Here is a 13,192-nt window from a genome sequence, read left to right as displayed (position 1 = left end):
TTGTCAGATAATCCCAAATAGATTATAATATAATATTTTACATAAATACAATATAAATAATATTTATTTATATAAATAAAATAGATTTTATAAAAATAAAATCAAGCCTGTGCTTTCCAAACAAATATCCACAGATGAACCAACAATATTAAAGAATGTAAGAGTACTTTAGGATTAGAGTTTATTAGTTTATTATTGCCTGTGGCTGCTTTTGAATAGCAAACGCATAGCTGAAACAAAGATCATTTGCTCCACAGAAAGTCAAAGAGTTGGCTTCTAACTAATTCTATAATTTGAATAATTACCTTTGATGACTTTGCTCTTTACTTTCTACAATCCGGGGTAACTGAGATATGACTGAGACAATGCACAAGGCTACTGGCTATAAATTCTATAGTGATTATCTAGTGTCCCATTGAGCCATGTGGAATGTAAAGAAAAAAGTTTGCTGGCTCCTGCCACATTACACTTTATATCATGCTGCTAAAGTTCCTATGAATAATATAGTAATTTAATAGGTGTTCATATATATTAGTTAATATACTATAATCTATTTAGTGAACATTTTAAATTTTGAGAGATAGAAACTCTGCTGTAATTTAACATAATTCTTGTCTTTTTCTCTTTAGTCTTCATTTTTTCTTCATTGTCCTTTATCCACTACTCTCCACTCCTTCCTTCCTTCTTGTTCCTCCATACTTGTCAAGCTTCCGTTATTCCATTTGCTGATAAACAAGAAAAGATATAGAAGCGAATACCTTCCTTGAGATTGAGCAAATGAAGGAGTATCACACCGGCAGGCTCGCCTGTTTTCAAACATGTCAACAGAAGGTCCACCCGAGGTAAGCCTCTGAGAGCTATTCCAGACTGTTCACATAAATCCTGTTGTAGCCTCCCAAGAATATGTTATTTTACACACTTCTACCACCCTAGTTACTGAACGATTTGTGCTTGAGTCTAAAGGAAGGTTCTTTAAGTGTGAATCCTTCACATTGTTATTTTCATGAACTCATAAATATTTAATTTTCAAAGGTAAATAGTGTATAGATTATCATGCTAAATCAGAACTTTACCTCATATTCAATTTATCATTTCACATAAGAAAGCCGTGACAATATTTTTTTCATAAGAGGCTCAATAAGAGTTAAGTTGAACTAGAAGAATATAGAAATGTAGCAGGTAAGAAAGTACAATTAAGACTAATAACAATGTTAATAAGTTAAGGTTTGCGGTACATATAATTTTTTAACTTTTTTTAAAAAGTAAGACATCATTTCATAAAATACACCAAAATATGCCATTTTTAGCTTTTGAGATAAATTAACTCATAACTAGATAGTTTTTTTCTCTGCTTCATCATTTGGATATTTATTCCCAAAGTAGTTCTACAAAGTTCTTAAATCATTCCATTTTTTAATAAACCTATTGTGTCAGCTTTCATTAAGGAAGTACCTATGTATATCAAAAATAACTAAAATTTAAACCAAGAGTAACAAAACAGGCATTCCAAATTGAATAATAAGTAAAGTCTCATCCACAGCTGATTGAAGTTCAACCACAAACATCTCAAACATGAAAGAGTAGGCCTGGTGTAAACACTGAAACCATAAATTCACAGTCAGTTTTTATTTAACTATACACTTCCTGTACTCTGTCTGATTTTTTATAATACTAGCTAATACATTTTCAATGTAAAACTGTCCCAAGAGGCGAGTGGTGGTAGCACATGCCTTTAATCCCAGCACTGGGGAGGCAGAGCCAGGTAGATCTCTATGAATTTGAGGCAAGATTGATCTACAGATCAAGTTTCAGGACAGCCAAAGCAATGAAAATAAATCCTGTCTTGAAAAACCAAAAGAAAAAAAAAGTCCCAGAAGTACTCATTGTTAGATCTCAGGTTCTCCATTGTGTCTAGAAATGAGCTCAAGACGGATATAGGATTTCTGATTAGATATTCCTCAATGACTTGTGAAAAGGAGTTTCCATTCACAGAACTTCCCTCCCCTGGCTACTCCTCCATTCAAATGATTTGTCCATGCTATTTCCCTACTACTAACTCACCACTTTCTGATACTGTACTTTCTTCTCTCCCACAGAGATAGCCTTGGCTACATCCAGGCTACTTCCCTTTTCCTCTGCTCTGGACTCTCCCAAATGCCTCAGGATATTTACTCTGTCTTACTCAAAGTAAAATCTTTCCCCAGTGAACCAGTCTTGTTGGAAGTTTCTTTCCTGTGCCGCTCACATACACTTACAGTCTGTCATAAGCAAATTTAAGTGTGTAGTACTTGATTCAATGTCTTCTCTATGGGTAAAAACCCACAAGTTTTTAAAGTTACTAAGGTCTTGTAGAAAGTATGAAAATGGCGTATTTAGCAGTATTTTGAAAGCTGATGCTTGAATACTGTAACATAAAATTTTCTTCATAGCATACTCAAATGCTGCCTTCATGATCATAGTAATCATTGAAACCATGGAGTTCACGTACCAATTGTGTCGCTTTAAATTTGGTTGGGGAAAGGAATTTGGTTCCATAGCACTTGAAATGAGAAAGGAAGAAGGAGCAAACTTATCATTTAATTTCTTATGAATACCTTTTATTACTATGTATAAGGAATTTAAATTCAACTATTTCTGCCATGAAATTGAACACCAACATGATTTGGGCATACATATTATGAAAGAAAAGCAAAGATGTGTGCATTCAAATGAAAAAAATATATATACTGTACTATTTATTCAAACTTTTTATACAATATACTATCTAAAAGGAAGTAATACATACATATATATGCATACATACATATATATATACATGAATATATACATATATGTATATGTGTATGTGTGAATATGGATATAGATGATATCGATAAATGTAGGGATCAATAGTGTCTTATCAACTTTAAGGTTGGTGTGTCAATTTAAGTTATTTCAATTTCCATTCAATATACATTGATTGAACCCTGAAATTGACAGCAGTATGCAGAATAACAAGCATGGCATGTGAGAATACAGATGACTCCCCTGTGATTCTTATTTCTAAGCACTTCACCTATCTTTCAGCTTATAGTTAACAGTTGTACCAATTATTTTTGTGTTGCTATGATACAAATATTGCGCCCAAGGCTTATAGTGGAGTTTCTTTTGGTTTACAGCTCCAGAGGATTAGAGTCCATAATGGCAGGGTAAGGCAGCGAACAGCAGATAGGAGGCATGAGAGCACTGATGATAACATGTATGATGCTCAATGTGGAATCATAAGTACATGTCAGGGAGACAGACACACAGGCATACAGAGACAGAGAGTGCAATAGGGAAGGCACATGGCTTTGAACCTCAAAATTACCTCTAGCAAGTTTACATTAGAGAGACCTCCACAAGCATTGCCTTAAACCTAGGATCAGTTAAGTGTGCAAGTACATAAGCCTCTGGAGAAAATTTTCATTTAAACCACCATAATAGCACCTGGAATGTTGATGTGCCCTGCACATCTGGAAGGAGCTATGCTCTTATGGGCCAATTTATCATTTTATCTATGATATATATCTGTTCTAATCTTAAATATATGCACATATAAGTGTAAATTACTTTATCTCACCACATGAGAATTAAATCATACATGAACAAAGCTACCATAGAATTTTTTGGAGTTGATCTGTTTCTGCTAAATTACACAATCATTTTTGAGAACAATTACCTGTAATTAATTTTCTCTCTTTTTTCATAGATAACTGACATATGACAACAACAGTGCAAATGACATCAAGTACAAATTTTGCAGTGATTTGTTAATATGGTTGCCAGACCACCAGTATTAATTTAATGCTTATGAGGATACATGGTGAAAGAGGAGGAGTTCTTTATTGATCAATAAACAATGTATAAAATTATCTTGTCAGTTAACTGAGAAAACCAAGCACATAAACAATGAAAATCAACTATGAAATCAAGGTCTTCAACTTCCTGATGTGCCTGAGAAAAGCAGGAGAGAGACACAGAAAGTCTATCTTAAATATCCTGGAACTAATTTTGATGACTGCTTTGGTTGATATTGTTCCCTAATCCACAAAGAAGACAAAATGCTATGAGGACACAGGGTAAAATCCTCCCTAATACTTTCCCAGTAGTTGTCATATAAGTAAATACTTATTCTGTCAAATATTCCTAATGATCATGAAGAATGAGGTTATACCCACTGAGACCCAGCAGAGTACCTGAAGAGACTATTATAAGTAATGAAATACAAAATCCTTTTTTTATTTGAAAACTTATTTTTCATTTTCCTGTGTGCTCTGTTTTAACATGTGCACAAATTTTAATATATTACCCTCACTAAATTACTGAGTACATTAGTGGTTTGAGAATCTTTTCAAATACTCCTGACATTTCAAATATAGCCATCTACACTGTTCCATATCTGTAAGAGTTCAAATAAAATAGTTAAAACACATATCTACATGATATTATATCACTTGGTAGAATTTTTCTCCTTCTTCACTGGCTTTCATGCTACATTCATAATGAGTTTTTTTATCTCTGAAAAAGTATATGATAACAGATTACAAAAACCCATGGTGGTTAGTTTTACTTGTTCCCACACTCTGAAAGTGAACATTTATGGAGGTTCCTCTACTTTCTAACCACTACTCTAGACTTAAGTCTACATAAGACAAGAGAGAGATGTATTATAGTAGTGCATGAACCCTTGGTATAATGAGTGATTTGTGAAAAGAATATGGCAACAATATAAAGACAGAGATGTTCATCCAACCTCTCCACCAAGTCAAACCCTGCATCTTGCTCTTACGATCTGCCTGATCTTTGTTCACTCCACAAACACCAAGATCTAGCCCAGGCTCCACATCTGGTATCTAGCCATCATCTAGCCACTCATGCCTGCACTGGAATTGCTAGGCTTCCACCAAACCCATCACCCATCCCATCTACTTCCAACACACAGTATTTTCCCACACTTCACCCAGCCTCTTCCCCAGTCAAACCTTTTATACCCTTCTCCACAGTCTAGCTGAGTGAATCCATATGATCCTCATTTACTTTAACCCTCAGATCTATCACTAAACTCCTCCAAGCTTGAACCAGGACACAGTTCCTGAAAACAATCCTTGCACCCTTTGTCCATTCTTGACTTCATTTCACATAAGTCAAATTGGACATCTAGGCCCAAACTAACCTATACATCCTCTCTTCTGAACAAAACTGGAGAGTCCTTATCAGACACAGATCTCAGAAAAGTCTGCATGTGTATATCTCATTGAAAAACGTAGAATAATATGAAAGATCAAAGCAGTGTATCCCCACCAAAAATCCACCCGTCCTATAGAAATGTCTGCTAATCAAAGACACTGTGAAATACCCACAAAACTACAGCCATACATCTAGAAAACTAACTAAGACAATTCAATATTTTAAAATGAAAATTCAAAAAATAATATATAAACAAGAAAAGATATAAACATTAGATCAAAAAAGAGATATAAACATTAAAGAAGGCTGTAATAAAGATTGAATAGAAAATCCCAATAACTCATACAGAAAATTCAAAGAAACATCTTGAAAGCCAAATGAATCAAGCAGTACATAGAGTACCAGAACAATGGACTCAAATAAAATTAAATATCTAGGATAAACCTAACAAAGGAGTTCAAGGACATATCCAGTGAAATCTTTAAACTTAAGTAAAAGATAAAGCAACTAAAACATGAAAGACCTAAACCTGAATACACACAACTATAGCCATTTAATACTTGAATTGATTTCAAAGACATACACTGGAAAAAAGAATCTTCAACAAATTTTTCTAGAAAAACTATATGTTCATATATAGAAGACAGAAAATAGATCTGTATGTATTACCTTGAAAAAATTCTCCAAATGGATCTAAGCTTTCAACGTAAAACCTGAAACTATGTTATGTGGTGAAAAGGGATAGAATCCATTTGTTCAGGAAATGAGGGCAACAATGCCTCTCCCCCACAGAGCCAAAATTATCTAACAAAATTTCTAACATCAGCCCTCGTTTGAATTGCAGTTCAGTGTTGACCTAAAGACTTTCAAATCTCATGTGTGCACAATCACTGTGATAATATCTTTACAAATATTGAAGACCCTTTTTGGCTATTGTCTGTGTGTGTGTAAAAATAACATTTATATTAAAAGTGTAATTCCAACACGGGGACAATTATGCCAATAAATAAATTTATTTTATAGTAAAAAAAATTATATAGGCTATTTTTCTTGTTCTTGGTTGCTGTCCAGAAGAAAATTGTAATTCTATGTTTCTGAAGATGTCATACCCAGTCACACAAGACCCAGAGGACCTCTGCTAAATCTGATCTGATTAACTCCACCGTGAGAACTAGTTTTCATGGTACCAGAGGGTATGATGCAAACTTTGAAGGGAGAGAAGCAACAAAAAGTACTATGTAGCTATGATGTCTACGAACAACCATAACAAATAGTCATGATAACCCTAAGGGTACTCACACCTTGTGAACCAGCAGCTCTCTAGTTGATGTTAAGAGATGCTGAACAAGAGAAAAATAACGTTTGAAACTGGAAACCTAGCCAGCTACCCAGGGATGGTGAAGTCATGGAGCGTGGAGGAGAATCTACAGCCACCTCTTTAACCTTTCTTTTTTTTGGTTTTAGGTTTTTCGAGACAGGGTTTCTCTGTGTAGTTCTGGCTGTCCTGGAACTCACTCTGTACACCAGGCTGGCCTCGAACTCAGAAATCCGCTTGCCTCTGACTCCCAAGTGCTGGGATTAAAGGCGTGCGCCACCACTGCCCGGCTAGCCACTTCTTTACTAAACCAGCAAACTTCTAAACACACTATTTATCTTTCTACCCACAGATAAGTGTAGTCCTCAATCCCCCATCAATAAAACTTCTTTCTGCAGCAGATAGAGACCATTGCAGGAAGTCACAACTGATCAAAAGACAGAGTTTTGGGGTCCAGTCCTAAACAATACAGCTACAACACAATTCTTGCAGCTAATACTCAGATCCTTGCCAAAGAGATGGAACATATATTATAAAAGCCAGAGAAAAGAGGAGTTTCTGTAAGATTGTTTCCCCTAGATATGTCAGAAGTTATATCCATAAAGTTACCAGAATGCCTTCCTAAACATGACCAGAACAAAAAGAACAGCAACAGCCTCAAGCCTACAAAAAGAAGTACTGGAAATCAATGAGAATGAAAGATACTGTTTTCCTGAGGGTAAAAAATAGCCATTGGTTACCCAATACAAGTGGTTGGCTCTGAAAACATACATAAAAACAACATTGTATGGACTGAGTAGGTTATATTTATATGTTTAGGATGTCTAATTACAATTTAAAAAGTAAAGGGAGACCATGAATTAAAAAGAGAGCAGAAGGGGTACTTGGCAGAAGGTTCGAAGAAAGAAAGGGAAGGGGAAATGACAGAGTTGTATTAAAATCTGTATAGAAGACCCACAGAGTCAACTAACCTGGAACCATGGGGGGCTGACAGCCTGAGCAACCAATGAGAGAGCATGCAGGAACTGTACCTAGACACCCTACACATTTGTAGCAAACGTTCAACTTGGTCTTCATGTAGGCCTGTAACAAGTGGAGCACGGCTGGCCTATCTAGGTCTCTGTTGCCTGCCATTGAATCCCTTTCCCCTACATAGACTACCTGACTGGGCCTCAGTGGGAGAAAAGTCCTGCTGGGACTGGATGCCCAGGGTGGGGTGGTACCTAAGGGAGACTCCCCTTCTCTGATGAGAAGGGAAGAGGGGAATAGTAGGGGGAATTAGTAACACTGTGACTGGGAAGAGAAGAGAAAAAGGGGCTGTGATCAGGATGTAAAGTGGATTTAAAAGAAGAAATATTTTTTAAAAGTAAAAAATATAGAATTTCCATATATAATGGCACCTTTTTTTTTTTTTAGGGTCAGTTTCCTAGACTGACCACTTATTGAAGAAACTCCTCAGACAAGCTAGTTTGCAATCCTGGTATCTTTTTACAACATTTCCTTAAATATCCAAAATTGACTTTATTTTGTACAGAGTAAATTCCCATTTAATATGCATAACTATACTTAAATAATTTACTAAAATAATGTTGATACGTATCAGGAAGGGAAATAGGCAACATTGACAGGTTTCCCCATGCCTGTCTGCCCAGACTCAGTTCCTACCACCCTAGCCACAGCAGACACGGACTCTCCCCACTGTGTTCAGCATTCCCAGCCATTCCTCAGTGTCAAACAGGCATTACTCTAATTTTCAGTTCCTGTCCCATCTCTAAGCCAGTTATTGACATGTTTAAAATCCTAATCTGAAGTCATTTTTGTACCTTGCAATTGATAAATAAGATTTCTGGAAGTATTGAATTTAAGTAAATCCAATATGTGTCCTATCTCTTGAAACTTCAAAACAACTCTAAATTGATGTCTTATTTGTCAGGGATGTATTTGAAGGAAAAGGGTGGTTTTTCAGAGACATTGCTCCTAAAAATACTCAGCCAGCCACATAACTAATTCCTTCTGTGGAGAAAGTTAAGATCCACAGAGCTGTCCTTGAACCACATTGAGAATTTTGCTCAGCAATGACCGGAAGACAAGGATGTGCACTCTGAAGGGGAATTGACAGAGTTTTTAATCTGACTGGTTTTCTGATCAGGCAAAATATGAATCATTTAATCAGCTCCCGACTGAGCATCAGATACAACTAGTATAAATTTTCCTTCATAAAAGTTTCATCAAAGCAGGGGATAGCTGCACTGCCTTACCCTTTGCTAGAGAAATTACAGCCTACAAAGATTGGCTGATAGCCATATATGATTGATAGGCTTGGGGTGAATGGCCTTCATGCAGAGGAGTTCAGTTCTAAATGGCCTTTGCAGGTATTTTCATCTTCCCCTAAAATAATGCTTTGCTTCATTTACTGCAAAGGAAAGCACAGTCAACAATTGTGGGCTACTATTTGTGACAATATCTTTGCTTCCACCCATTTACAACTACAAATAATGAGAGAAAAAGGGTGTCTGGTAATTGTTCAAGTTAGCACAGCTATCTAAATAAGCAGAGAACTATAAAGCTATATATAGTTTCATTGTTTTATACAAAGATTAATGAAATTAAAATAAATGCTCTTATTAGCTCTTCTATGTTTGGCAGAACATGTGCGAATTTTCAAGTCAAAAACAGTTACACTTCTTAAACCAAATAAATAGTCTATCAGAAACACTCTTACTCTTTTACCTTATAGGAAACGATAACTTTCAAATTAATAGCCTACCTAAAATATTTTACAGCATTCAGTAAAGAGTGAGAATTCTTCAATGACTAAAGACTTATAAACATAAACCATTGAAAAATAGAAGTATCATCTGTATCATATTATATTACATAATGGTCACATCAAGAACACATTCATAAAGTAGAATTAATATGTAATTATATAAACTGTCCTGTAGAGTCTACTCTTCGTATATATTTTCAGTTACTCCTTCCTCGGATGCTTCCAGATTCTTCCCAGCTCCTCAACTTAATACACTTAGCCAGAAAGGAAAAGAACAATGTCTCTCTTTGAAGGCTTTGTAACCTTCTCCCTCAAACTAAGTCCTAATCTCTAACAACCCTTTCAGCAGAAAATTCTGGGTGCAACCAGTTCTTAATTTTTAAAATATTCCTTAGCTGCGTGAACAACACATCCACTTTTAGTTCCATTTCTTGAAAGCTGCCATTGTAATTAAATGGCATCATTGCACAGCTGAGCTCACTTATGTGCACACAAATTAAATCATAACACGATAACAAGAAGTCCTGGTTATCCTTTTCTTCCGTTACACATCTACAAAGCATCATGACACTCCTAAAAACAAGGGAAGACGTTTCAGCATGTGTATCTAGCCTTCTACAGTGTGGCCACTGCTTGTATTTTCACTTGTGTCTCTTGTACTGATTCTAGCCACCTGTTATTACTGTGTTCGTTCATCCTCATGTCCATCCCCCTCCTCCTTGAATTCTTCTTTCAAAGGAACTTCCCATATGCCATCTTCCCCATCTATAATATTCTTTCCAGTCACCCTAACATGAACACTGATGCATACTTCACATTTCATTTCCAATATAATTTCCCAGGAGAAGATTTCCCATTCTTTTCTCTAAGATCAAATCAAAACATCACAGTAAGAAAGAAAATGTATCAGTTTCCTCAGTCACTTGCCATAGCTGAATTTTACAGTACCACTGATTTTTTTTTATAAAAACTATTTTCCCTAAAAAATAGTCATTTTTATTTACAATTATAAGTTCTGAGAAACTAGCTGGTCATTTAGTATTCTTGAGTATGCAGATTACTAACAGGCAGTCTTTTAAAACATGGAAAATTATTAAGTGACTCCAAAAACAGAAAGTGAAGTAAACTCAAACTGACATTTTAAAAGAAAACAAAAAATATATAAGTCTAAGAAAGTGACATAAAATTCCCATCTAAGAAGCCCTATATACTTATTTACTGAAGATTCAAAGGGGCATAGACTTCCTGGATTTACCATGTACTCCTTGAGAGCTGTATATGAACAGATATATTTATTTAGAAAGCCATATAAAATAACATAAACAAAAGAACCCAATATGTGTCAGTATTTATGAATATTTAGCCAGCTAACTATTAAAACTGCATATTAAATGAAATATTTATTTAGAAACCCACATAAAATAATATAAATAAAACAAATTCAATATGTGTTGGTATAAATAACATACTTTAATGAAACAGAACTGTGTATTTCTTCTAAAGCAAACAGAAATTAGTAAGAGAAGTGATTTTGTTTTATGTTCATAGAGTTTCTTTGGTATTTGGCTTAATCGAAGACAGCTGGATTCTCAGATTTGCTTCTGCATTCAATCTGTTGCAATATCACACATCACATAGTCTTTGGAAAACTCACTCATAAGAGAATGAGAGTGTAAAGGAAAAGGAAACTAGGAATAGATTATAAAAATTACTTTGAGGTTTCCGACATTATAAAAATATTTCAGATACTTTCAAGGATGCAAGGCTTCAAACTTAAATACAGAGATGATTTCTTCTTCAAACAAAGAAAATTTAGATAAGAAAATACATCATAAGACTTATCCTAGAACAAAAAGCATGAGTGGGAACACAGTGTGTTCATCAGCAATTATAGAAATACCTTAACTAAACTATCTTAAAATTCCAAACAAAATTTTTAAAAGTACTGATAAAAGAATGAATAGGTACGCCTAGAAACAATTAAATACAAAAGGACTGCATCTTCCCTGTGATTTACAATCTGCTTTGAAGTAGAAAAGTGAAAATAAATTTATATGGTTGCATTGGTTCTACCATAATATTACCAAGCTTCTTCAAATTATTCAAACATGCTTTATGTCTCACCAGTAGTAGATGACTCTGTGATGAAGACTGTGGGCCAACAGGGCTTCCTTAAACTTAGCATTTATCCTTAATCATAGTCATGCTTGAATTATATTGACCAAGTTGATTAGCTATTAAGTATCAAGAATTGTCTGAGTCAATTTTTAAGCAGAATTTTGCAAAAGAGAACCATTTTATCCTTAATTTAAATATAATCTCAACCTCAACAATGTTCTAATAGCTATCATTTTCCTAGAAGTTGTCCAACCATGCACATTTGTATTTTTACATACCACATATATCTATGAAGATGATATTAAGCCCATTATTGTATTGAGCTTAGAGAACTTCTTGAGTATAAGATGGCCTTACCAGTCATTTATAGAGATAGACTTATATATTATAAAATTATTTAATACAACACAAGTTCAGACCTTTAAGACCTGTTGTGGTACAGAATTCAGGTAGTAGATAAAGCTGACTCACCTAATAGGGTCCTTTGTAATAATAAAACCTCAAGAAGATGAATGATAGAATTTATTTAAAAATATAAAATGTTTACAACTACTTTTAAAAAGCACTACCATAATTTCCAGGTCTGGCATGACTTTGGTGGGGACAGGATGGCATGGATCCTGCCCCTGGGACACAGCCAGCAGACAGGGGCCTCCACTAGGGTCAATGGCTACCATGGGCATAAGGCTTGTTTATATATAATGTACCTATTTTCACACATTCCTGCAAAGATAATTAGAAATAGCATGAGTATAGGAAGCAGTGTCTAGCTAATATCTTAACAAAATGGTAAAGGTTGGGACCTACAGGACAGCCTTTAAGGCTGTGGAAAAGAACTAGAAAAACATGAATTTGAAAATATATAAATTTTCAACAATGCAAAAAGTAAGGATGCCATGTGAATTGTATAAGGGACTTTACAGATATAAAGTAAAGAAATAGAGGCAGCTACACTATAAGCCAGCTTGTCAGAATGATACAAAAGCAGGCAGATTTCTAAGTTCAAGGTCACCCCGAAAAACAGCAAGTCCAGTACCAGGTATGGTAGAAATGGTAATTTCAGGCCAGGGTCCCACCGAGCTAGCTTAGGATCTGTGTGTAACATAGGCAGGCAGATCTCTGAATTCTTCTGCAGTATTAAAGAAATTGTAGATATGTAATATAAAAGACTGGATTTATGATCTGCAAAGATGAGTTAGCAGAAAGCAATAGCATTTCTTCTTTAGAACTTTTCTCTAGCAAGATCTGAGCTCTCTGAAGATCTCTGTAGAGTGAAAACAGCTCAAGAAGTTTTAAAACAGATTTTCAGAAATCCCAAGAATTACTTAGAGAGCAGACACAGCTCTTTTAGAATGTTTTTTAGTAGCTATCCAGAGAAGGCTTTCTTAAAAGTGAACACAGCTCTTTTTGAATTTTTCTAGCTTTCTGATTTTGGTCAGAAAACCCAAGAATTACTTTTAGAATTTTTCTAACAGGGTTTCTGATTTGGTTGGAGCATCCAGTAATTTTTCTATGACAGTTTCTCTGACGTTGGTCAGGAAAATTATGAGCTATCCAGATAGCTTTTAAAATTTTTACTATCACTATCAGAGATAGTTCTCTCAACCAGAGTGTTTTTTAGAATATCAAGTAAAAGTTGTATAGAGCAGAGCAGAACACACAGAGTGGGGGGAGGGGGAGTAGGGAGGGAGAGAGAGAGAGAGAGAGAGAGAGAGAGAAAGAATTTTCCACTGAGGAAATTTTTACTAACTGAAAATGCCTATGATTCCTATATAATGGAA

General features: G+C 35.1%; 1 non-coding gene across 1 annotated transcript; it reads left to right on the top strand.

Moving 5' to 3' along the window:
- The first annotated feature begins 12,800 nt into the window (after positions 1–12,800).
- On the top strand, positions 12,801–12,859 carry LOC114638391. The gene has a single exon (XR_003713879.1). It is a non-coding gene; the product is annotated as a U7 small nuclear RNA (small nuclear RNA).
- The last annotated feature ends 333 nt before the right edge of the window (positions 12,860–13,192 follow it).

The sequence above is a fragment of the Grammomys surdaster genome, unplaced genomic scaffold (assembly GCF_004785775.1).
Source record: "Grammomys surdaster isolate TR1022 unplaced genomic scaffold, NIH_TR_1.0 125581, whole genome shotgun sequence".
NCBI classification, from domain to species: Eukaryota; Metazoa; Chordata; class Mammalia; order Rodentia; family Muridae; genus Grammomys; species Grammomys surdaster.
This window is presented reverse-complemented; position numbering and strand designations above follow the sequence as displayed.